This window comes from Somniosus microcephalus, unplaced genomic scaffold (genome assembly GCF_052327205.1).
Source record: "Somniosus microcephalus isolate GS21.2 unplaced genomic scaffold, FLI_Smic_1.0 unresolved_chr1, whole genome shotgun sequence".
NCBI classification, from domain to species: domain Eukaryota; kingdom Metazoa; phylum Chordata; class Chondrichthyes; order Squaliformes; family Somniosidae; genus Somniosus; species Somniosus microcephalus.
In genome coordinates this window covers 175,812,951-175,824,174 of record NW_028225179.1, presented here as the reverse complement: position 1 = coordinate 175,824,174, position 11,224 = coordinate 175,812,951, and positions in this window count along the sequence as shown.

Sequence of the window (11,224 nt, the reverse complement as noted above, 5' to 3'; positions counted from 1 at the left end):
TTGCTGCCATCGGGTTCGGTATGAAGCCAGATGCAAGGAAAATAGCGTTACTGCTCACGGTTGCAGGCCCGCAGGCGATAGAGGTATTTAGTACGTTTGTATTTGATCAAGAGGAGGACAGAGAAAAAATGGACGATGTGCTAAAGAAGTTTGATACACATTGTTCTCCCAAAAAGAACGAGACCTATGAGAGGTACGTGTTCCGTTCACGGACACAGCAGCAAAATGAGACTTTTGATAGCTTTGTGACCGATCTGAAACTGAAAGCACAGACATGTAATTTCTCTGAACTGAAATCATCCATGATTCATGACCAGATTGTGTTTGGTATTCATGATAAAAAAAAGGTCAGGAAACGTTTGTTGAGAGAAACCGAACTAACATTGGAGGATGCTGTGAAAATATGCCATGCCAATGAGCTAGCTCAGCAGCACGCAAAGACTTTCAGTGAAATTAATAATGATGCGACTGTAATGAGTGACTGTGCTGCTGTCGGTGCCGTGTCCTACAAGGGGAAGAAACGTGGGCAGAACAGAAATGCAAAGCAATCGGAGGATGGAACTTTTAATTGTAAATGCTGTGGTTACCAGCACCAGTCAAGACAATGCCCAGCGTTTGGGAAAATGTGCACAAAATGTAATGGAAAGAATCACTTTGCCAAACAATGCTTTTCAAAAGTAAAAACAAAGAAAGGGCAAAAAGTCAATGTGATTGAGGACACTGATTTAAGCGAGACATTTTTTGTAGGAATGGTGTCATGTGACAATATAGAAAAGGATACACCTGCGTGACTGGCTCAAGAAAGAACTGGACAGAATGACCACACTAGGAGTCATCAGGAAAGTTGAAGAGCCAACAGACTGGGTTAACTCCATGATATGTGTAAAGAAAAAGAACAATGATCTAAGAGTATGCATGGATCCAAAGGACTTCAATGCAAACATAAAACGTGAACACTACCAGATTCCCAAGCGAGAAGAAATCACCAGTGAAATGTCAGGTGCCAGATACTTCACAAAGCTCGATGCCTCACAAGGATTTTGGCAACTAAAACTGGATGAAGAGAGCACCAAATACTGTACCTTCAACACGCCATTTGGCAGGTATTGTTTCCTCAGAATGCCTTTCAGGATAATATCTGCATCTGAAATCTTTCATAGACCAATGGAACACATAATTGAAGGTCTGGAAGGAGTTCGGGTCTATGTTGATGACATCATCATCTGGGGCTCCACACTGAAAGAACACAATGAGAGACTGACTAAAGTGCTACAGAGCATACGCCGGAATGGACTGAAGCTCAACAAAGCCAAGTGTCAGTTTGGCGTCCAGGAAGTCACTTTCCTAGGAGATAATCTATCTGGTAAAGGAATAGAGCCAGATATGGAAAAAGTAAACGCCATACTTAAAATGCCCCGACCCACTGACAAAAAAGGAGTGCTACGCATCAGGGGGATGATAAACTTCATTGGAAAGTTCATTCCTAACTTGTCAGCCAAGACAGCCTGTCTGCAAGACCTGCTACATAAAACAAATGAGTTCGCATGGACAGAAAGACATGAACAAGAGTGGATGAACCTCAAATAGTGCTGACAACCACACCTGTACTCACCTTCTTTGAACCAACAAAGAGAATCAAAGTGTCAATGGATGCATGAAAAGATGGCCTTGGCGTGGTCTTGCTACAAGCAGAGGGTGAAGATTGGAAGCCTGTTGCCTATGCCTCCAGGTCTATGACTGATTCTGAGTGTCGATACGCCCAGATTGAAAAGGAATGTCTAGGCTTGGTAGTTGGACTAGAAAAGTTCCATGGCTACATATATGGACTTCCCACCTTCACAGTTGAGACAGACCACTGCCCACTGGTTGCCATCATAAAAAAAAAATCTGAATGAGATGTCTCCAAGGATTCAACGACTCATGCTGAAGCTGCAAAGATATGACTTTGAACTGATCTACACACCAGGCAAACACATAGGGCTAGATTTTCAGTTGCTTGCGCCAGCAGTTAGTGCCTTAAGAGAAGTGATTTTCGGGCGCTATGCGTGTAGCGCCCAGGCGCAGCGCAGTTTGCACCCCGCCCCAAATTAAGTTGCCCGTTAGCGCCGGCGCAAAGTTTAGCGGCCTCCCGGATGCGCGCGCAGAAAATGACGTCACATCCTCGTGCAACGCCCTTTGGCCGCCCCGAATCCAAACTTCAGTCGGACCGCCCCATTGTGCGGCTGGCATCCAGAGCGTTTGTAAAATGGAACGCAACACACCCTGGGGAGCGCAAATTAAAGGGCACCCCTCCTGCACTATAAAAGGCAGTCTGCATGTGTTGTGTGGAAGGATCCAGTGTGTTGTTGTGAACGGTGTATTTATATTTCCGGCCACCACCACCACCACCACCACCTCCTCCTCCTCCTCCTCCTCCTCCTCCTCCTGCCTTTGAAAAAAACACATGCACCCTTCCCCTTTAAGAGCTCACTGGCACCAGAGTGTCTGCCGTGCGCTGCGCCCGAGCTTGGGTGTTGCGCTCTGCACCGCCGGCTTAGCGCCTAAAGATAGTAGTGGAACGCCTCTTTTAGCATTCCACCAACCTCTTAGGGCGAAGCCACTGAATTTCCGGCAACGGGGCACTACTTTGGGGTGGACGCTAACTTCGGGCGGGCGCTAAGGTTAGCGCCCCAAAACTGTCTATACTGAAAATCTAGCCCACAGTGTTTTAAAAGCAACTTTTTTTTTAAGTCGCAGAAAACGAGAAAAAGAAATGAAAAGTTTGGAATCAAGATGGCGGCGACTCACCTCGGTTCAGAACGATAAGGCCCGCCCACACACGCACCAATTGGACGACCGTCGGGTCGCTCGACCGTACGATTGGTCGACCTCGATGTCACTCAATGCTAATGAGCAGATAATGAGCGGAATTTTGAGCGTTTTTCAGATACCGCGGGCACAATTTTTGTCTCACCGAAACGTAAATATGCTTACGACCGTTCTGGAATCGTAAGCTTTCTTTGGATGTAACACACGTGTAGGTACGCTCTATACCTTTCGATTGTATAGCCGGACAGAGAGACAGAAAGACAGACAGAGAGACATACCGTTTTATATATATAGATAGATAAATAGATGAACTGGCCTCCACCGCCCTCTGTGGCAGAGAATTCCACAGGTTCACCACTCTCTGGGTGAAGAAATTCCTCCTCATTTCAGTCCTAAATGGCTTACCCCTTATCCTTAGACTATGACCCCTGGTTCGGGACTCCCCGGCCATCATAAACATCCTTCCTGCATCTAGTCTGTCCAGGCCTGACAGAATTTTATAGGTTTCGATGAGATCCCCTCTCAATCTTCTAAACTCCAGTGAGTATAAGCCCAATCGACACAATCTCTCCTCATACATCATTCCTGCCATCCCAGGTATCAGCCTGGTGAATCTTCACTGCACTCCTTCCATGGCAAGAACGTCCTTCCTCAGGTAAGGCGACCAAAACTGCACACAATACTCAAGGTGCGGTCTCACCAAGGCCCTGTACAACTGTAGCAAGACATCCTTGTTCCTGTACTCGAACCCTCTTGCTACGAAGGCCAACATAGCATTTGCCTTCTTAACTGCCTGCTGCACCTGCATGCTTACCTTCAGCGACTGGTGTACAAGAACACCCAGGTCTCTCTGCACTTCCCCTTCTCCCAATCTATTGCCATTCAAATAATAATCTGCCTTCCTCTTTTTGCCACCAAAGTGGATAACCTCACATTTATCCACATTATAGTGCATTTGCCATGTTTCTGCCCAATCACCCAATCTGTCCAAATCGTACTGGAGTTTCTCGACATCCTCCTCACAGCTTACCCTCCCACCCAGCTTTGTGTCATCTGCAAATTTGGAGATATTACATCCAATTCCCTCGTCCAGATCATTAATATATATTGTGAACAGCTGGGGTCCTAGGACCGATCCTTGCGGTACCCCACTAGTCACTGCCTGCCACTCGGAAAATGACCCATTTATTCCAACTCTCTGCCTTCTGTCCGCCAACCAGTTCTCTAGCCAAGTCAATACCTTGCCCCCAATCCCATGTGCCTTAATTTTGCACGCTAATCTCTTATGTGGGACCTTATCGAAAGCCTTCTGAAAGTCCAAATACACCACATCCACTGGTTCTCCCTTATCTATTTTACCAGTTACATCCTCAAAAAATTCCAGTAGATTAGTCAAGCATGATTTACCTTTTGTAAATCCATGTTGACTTTGTCCGATCCTGTCACTGCTTACCAAGTGCTCTGCTATTATATCTTTTATAATAGATTCTAGCATTTTCCCTACTACCGATATAATTCCCCGCTTTTTCTCTACCACGTTTTTTGAATAGTGGGGTAACATTAGCTACCCTCCAATCCATGGGTACTGTTCCAGAGTCTATCGAGTTCTGGAAGATGACCAGCAATGCATCTACTATTTCTAGGGCCACTTCCTTAAGTACCCTGGGATGTAGATTATCAGGCCCTGGGGATTTATCGGCCTTCAGTCCCATCAATTTTCCTAACACCATTTCCCTACAAATACTGATTTCTTTCAGTTCCACCTTTTCATCAGGCCCTATGTTCCCCGGCATCTCTGGGAGGTTATTTGTGTCCTCCTTTTTGAAGACAGAGCCAAAGTATGAATTTAGTTGGGGATGCCATTTCTTTGTTTCCCATTATAAATTCCCCTGATTCTAACTGCAAGGAACCTACGCTTGACTTCACCAATCTTTTTCTCTTCACATATCTATAAAAGCTTTTACAGTCAGTTTTTATGTTCCCTGATAGCTTACTCTCATATTCTATTTTCCCTTTCTTAATTAATCCCTTTGTCCTCCTTTGTTGAATCCTAAACTGCTCCCAATCCTCAGGATTATTGCTTTTTCTGGCCAATTTATATGTCGTCTCCTTGGATCTTATGCTATCCCTAATTTCCCTTGTTAGCCACGGTTGAGTCACCTTTTTTGTTTTATGTTTATGCCAAACTGGGATGAACAAATTCTGTAGCTCATCCTTTCAGTCTTTGAATGTTTGCCATTGCCTATCCACCGTCAACCCTTTGAGTGCCATTCCCCAATCAATCCTACCCAACTCGCTCCTCAGACCATCGTAGTTTCCTTTATTTAAATTGAGGACCCTAGTCTCTGAGTCAACTACTTCATTCTCCATCTTAATGAAGAATTCGATCGTATTATGATCGCTCAGACCCAAGGGGCCTCGTACAGCAAGATTGCTAATTAATCCTTTCTCGTTACATAATACCCAGTCTAAGATGGCCTGATCTCTGGTTGGTTCCTCGACATATTGGTCCAGGAAGCCATCCCGTAAACACTCCAGGAATTCCTCCTCCACAGTATTGTTACTAATTTGGTTGGCCCAATCTATATGTAGATTAAAGTCACCCATGATGACTGCTGTGCCCTTATTGCATGCTTCTTTAATTTCCCTTTTTATGCCATCCCCAACCTCCGCCTTACTGTTGGGAGGTCTATATACCACTCCCACTAATGTTCTTTTCCCCTTAGTATTTCTCAATTCTACCCATACAGATTTCACATCATCAGAGCTAATATCCTTCATTACAATTGTATTAATCCCTTCTTTAACCAGTAATGCTACCCCACCTCCCTTTCCTTTTTGCCTATCTTTCCTGAATATCGAATACCCCTGGATGTTGAGTTCCCAGTCTTGGCCAACCTTGAGCCACATTTCCGTAATCCCAACCAAATCATATTCGTTTACCTCTATTTGTGCAGCCAATTTGTCCACCTTATTACAAATGCTCCTCGCATTAAGACACAAAGCCTTCAGGCTTGTTTTTTTAACGCTCTTAGACCTATTCGAATTATTATTTACTGTGGCCACGTTTGATTTAAACCGTTGATTTCTCTGACTGCCACTTTTGTTTTTCTCCTTCCTATCTTTTGCTTTTATCCCTGTTTCCCTTTCCTCTGTCTCCCTGCTCAGGTTCCCAGCCCCCTGCCATTTTAGTTTAAACCCCCCCGAACAGTGCTAGCAAACCTCCCCGCAAGGATATTTGTCCCGCTCTGGTTCAGGTGCAACCCGTCCGCCTTGTACAAGTCCCACCTTCCCCAGAAGCAGGCCCAGTGATCCAGGAAACTAAAGCCCTCCCTCCTGCACCAACTCTTTAGCCGCGCATTCATCTGCTCTATCCTTCTATTCCTATACTAACTAGCACGTGGCACCGGGAGTATTCCAGAGATTACAACCTTTGAGGTCCTGCTCTTTAATCTGCTACCTAGCTCCCTAAATTCTTGCTGCAGGACCTCATCTCTCTTCCTACCCATGTCATTGGTCCCAATGTGAACCACGACCTCTGACTGTTCACCCTCCCCCTTCAGAATGCCCTGCAGCCGTTCAGTGACATCCTTGACCCTGGCACCAGGGAGGCAACAAACCATCCTCGAGTCACGTCTACGGCCACAGAAACGCCTATCTGTTCCCCTTACGATAGAATCCCCTACCACTATTGCTCTCCCACACTTTTTCCTCCCTTCCTGAGCAGCAGAAGCACCCCTGGTGCTGGGAAGTTGGCGGCTGCTGCTGCCTTCCTCTGGTAAGTCATCCCCCTCAACAGTATCCAAATCGGTATACCTGTTTGAGAGGGGGATGGCCACAGGGGTCCCCTGCACTACCTGCCTGCCTCTACTGCTCTGCCTGATGGTCACCCATTTCCCTTCTGCCTGTGCCGCCCTTACCTGCGGTGTGACCTCCTCATCAAACATGTTATCCACGACCCTCTCAGCATTGTGAATGCTCCAATGCAGCGAGTGTCTCACCTCCTGACTCCCCAAAGCCTTTCCACCATCTACAAGTCACAAGTAAGGAGTGTGATGGAATACTCTCCACCTGCCTGGATGAGTGCAGCTCCAACAACACTCAAGAAGCTCGACACCATCCAGGACAAAGCAGCCCGTTTGTTTGGCACCCCATCCACCACCTTAAACATTCACTCCCTCCACCACCGGTGTACCGTGGCTACAGTGGGAACCATCTACAAGATGCACTGCAGCAACTCGCCAAGGCTTCTTCGGCAGCACCTCCCAAACCCGCGACCTCTTCCACCTAGAAGGACAAGGGCAGCAGGCGCATGGGAACACCACCACCTCCAAGTTCCCCTCCAAGTCACACACCATCCTGACTTGGAAATATATCGCCATTCCTTCATCGTCGCTGTCAAAATCCTGGAACTCCCTCCCTAACAGCACTGTGGGAGTACCTTCGCCACACGGACTGCAGCAGTTCAAGAAGGTGGCTCACCACCACCTTCTCAAGGGCAATTAGGGATGGGCAATAAATGCTGGGCTTGCCAGCAGCGCCCACATCCCGCGAACGAATGAAAAAAGTCTCATTTACAATGAGCAATGGCGCGGGAGATCTGCCAATTTATATAAAACGTTGGACAGCATCTGTCACACCGATGTCACAAAGAAACGTAAAATGAGAGAGAATCCTGTAATTTTTCTGAATCTGAGACAAGTCTCAGAGGTTGTGGCGGGCCTCTGTCAATCTAGAAAAACTTGCTACAACAACCATTATTTCATATTTATCTCACGACATCTTGCCGGAAAAATATAAATGATTGAAGGCAAGTTTAATTAACGGAAATTCGGCCCCAGCAGGCTGAAGGAAAATAGGGCTATTATGTGACACCTTGGTAAAGACCACACAGAGAAGAATGGATCGCCATAGCAACTTGCCACACAACCTGGCTCCAGATCGGTTGGTGGCTTATTTAATTTGGCTGCAGGAAAGACACTGAAAGAAGACAAATGGAGTGTCAATCATTCCTGGGTTTGTACTTGAAGAAGCAACCACAGCTGGCAAGAAACCCCCTCTCAGAGGTGTAGTTCAAAATAAGAACATAAATAGGAGCAGGAGTAGGACATTCGGCCCCTCGAGCCTGCTCCGCCATTCAATAAGATCATGGCTGATCTTCTGCCTCATCTCCACTTTCCTGCACTATCCCCATATCCCTTGATTCCCTTAATATTCAAAAATCTATCGATCTCTGTCTTGAATATACTCAACCACTGAGCCTCTGGTGTAGAGAATTCCAAAGATTCACCACCCTCTGAGTGAAGACATTTCTCCTCATCTCAGTCCTAAATGGCAGTCCCCTTATTCTGAGACTATAACTCCTGGTTCTAGACTCCCAGCCAGGGGAAACATCCTCCCTGCATCTACCCTGTCAAGCCCTGTTAGAATTTTGTATGTTTCAATGAGATTACCTCGAATTCTTCTAAACTCGAGAGAATATAGGCCTAGAATACTCAATCTCTCCTCATAGAACAATCCCCCCATCCCAGGAACCAGTCTGGTGAACCTTCGTTGCACTCCCCCTATGGCAAGTATATCCTTCCTTAGGTAAGGAGACCAAAACTGTACACAATACTCCAGGTGTGGTCTCACCAGGGCCCGATATAATTGCAGTACGACGTCTTTACTTTATACTCAAATCCTCTTGTAATACAGGCCAATATACCATTTGCTTTCCTAGTTGCTTGCTGTACCTGCATGTTAACTTTCAATGATTCGTGTACAAGGACACCCAGGTCCCTCTGAACACCAACATTTCCCAATCTCTCACCATTTAAAAAATACTCTGCTTTTCTATTTTTGCTACCAAAGTGGATAACTTCACATTTCTCCACATTATATTCCATTTGCCATGTTCTTGCCCATTCACTTAGCCTGTCTATATCCCCTTGAAGCCTCTTTGCATCCTCCTCACAACTTGAATGGGAAAAGACGACAAACCCAACCATGTAAAGGAAGGGTTCGCTTCCTTGCTGCTCCGAGCTACCTCACTGCATTCTGCATGGATGCAGCCTTACAGATTACGTCTGGGACGGCCAACGTGACTACAAGAGAAAACCGTGTGGTGAATCACGACTCAACAACACCAGCAGCTTTCACTTATATAGCACCTTTACGTAGTAAAACATCCCAAGGTGCTTACCAGGAGCGTAATCAGGCAATATTTGACACCGAGCCACATAAGCAGATATTAGGACAGATGACCAAAAGCTTGGTCAAAGGGGTAGGTTTTTAGGATCGTCTTAAATGAGAAGAGCGAGGTAGAGAGGCGGCGTTTAGGGAGCGAATTCCAGAGTATACCTCAGGCAGCAGAAAGCCAATGGTGGAGCGATTAAGACAGGGGATGTGCAAGAGGCCAGAAATGGAGGAGTGCAGAGTTCTTGCAGGGTTGTAGGGCTGGAGGAGATTACAGAGATAGGGAGGGGCGAGGCCTTGGAGGGATTTGAAAACAAGGATGGGAATTTTAGAATCGAGGCTTTGCTGAACTGAGAGCCAATGTTAGGTCAGCGAGCACAGGGGTTGAGGGGCGAATGGGACTTGGTGCGAGTTAGGACAAGGGCAGCAGAGTTTTGGATGAGCTCAAGTTTATGGAGGGTGGAACGTGGGAGGCCGGCTAGAAGAGCATCGGAGTAGTCGAGTCTAGAGGTAACAAAGGCATGGATGAGGGTTTCAGTAACAGGTGTGCTGAGGAACGGGCGGAGTTGGGCGATGTTACTGAGGTGGAAATGGGCGGTCTTAGTGATGGCACAGATATGTGGTTGGAAGCTCACCTCGGGGTCAAATAGGACACCAAGATTGCAAACGGTCTGGTTCAGCATCAGACATTTGCCAGGGAGAGGGATGGAGTCGATGTCAAGCAAGATATCTAGAGGGTCTCGACAAGTCTGAGAAAAACCGTAAGTGCATATAAAATGTCGTTTAGGCATTTGTCTAAGATAGACTTTTGTTTTCCAAAAGGGTATGCATTTTGGGAAGTCAGAAGGTGCATTTTTAAAATCGGTATTAAAGCAATTCTAAATCGTGCATGAAACAAAGATGTTGTTTGATTCTAGTGTTGATTTTCCAGTATTTAATAAGTGATTGTACTCATTACAAAGTCATTGTTTGTGCCTGAAGTTTCATTAGGGTAAAGAGCTCGTTAAGTTCAATACATAATTAAAATGTTTGGCGATAAGAAGGCATTTCCCCAAATTAAAGAATAACACATTGTACCTTTTGGGGGAAAAATTCGGTTGCTTTGTGCCTCCCGTTAGCACCCTAAGAGGGCAGTAATGGGGCGCAAAGCAACTAGCGCCCAGGGGGAACGATGTTTGCGCCGCTCGCGATATTGACCAGACATTTTGCGGCGGCGCTAAACACTACCGCCACGATCTCCTGCGCCCGCAGATTGTGCCTTCAGTCGAGCGTGCAACGCCCTGGTAGCGCCCCGGACCGGATATTGAGTGGTGCCCCCTGCCTTACCGCCTGCCACTAGCAACGACAGGTTGAGGGGAGCGTTTTGTAGTCGGGAAGGGACTGGGGGAGCGCAATTTAAAGGCAACCACTTCCTGCCTTTTTTTGTTGCTGACATTTATGCACCACGCATTCTGAGACAGAGAGAGAGAGAGAGGCTTCTGGAGAGATTCAACGCTGTGTGAAGGAGTTTTGGGTACTGAGCAGCACTTTGTAGGTTCATTTTGATTTGACCTTCCTTGCATCGATTTAAAAGAGACTATGGGGGCTGCACTCTGAGCTCTTTCCCTGGGCCTCTCCATTGTTCTTTCCAGCAGATTTGATGAACAGGTCTCTCCAGGCCGAGATTCAAGGCTGCAATGAGCAGGATGTGGATGGAGAGCAAGATCGACCCTCCCCTTTAAGAACTGGCCGGCGCCAGTGTGTCTGTGTTCCATTGCTGACTGACATCACATGAGCTTCGCCAGCGCTCTGAGGTAGCGCCTCACTCCTCGGTGTTAGCGCCTTAAGAGAGGTGTGTAGCGCCTGATTTAGTGCGCCAATCACTTCCAGGGGCGATAGAAGCCAAGTTCACAGTCGGTGGCGATAATTAGCGCCAGGCGCTAAACTTTGCGCCTGGCCAATAATTGCACCCCAAACGGGGTGATACCGAATTTCTCCCCCTAAAACCTTCGGATCACTCTCTCACAGGAGTCACCCGAGAAACCTTCTCAAAGGCACAGAGTCAGGTTGGTAACGAAACATTGCTGGTGTCACGCTGTACACAAAAGTGATAGCACTGGGTTCAATTGTTTACATCTACACCACCCAGAAATCTTCATTAGTGACAAGTGTGTGACACAAGTCTCACACGTGTTATATACACAGATTACATACATTTTATTATAGTTAGTGGGAAATGTGCAGGTAGTGTGATGATTTG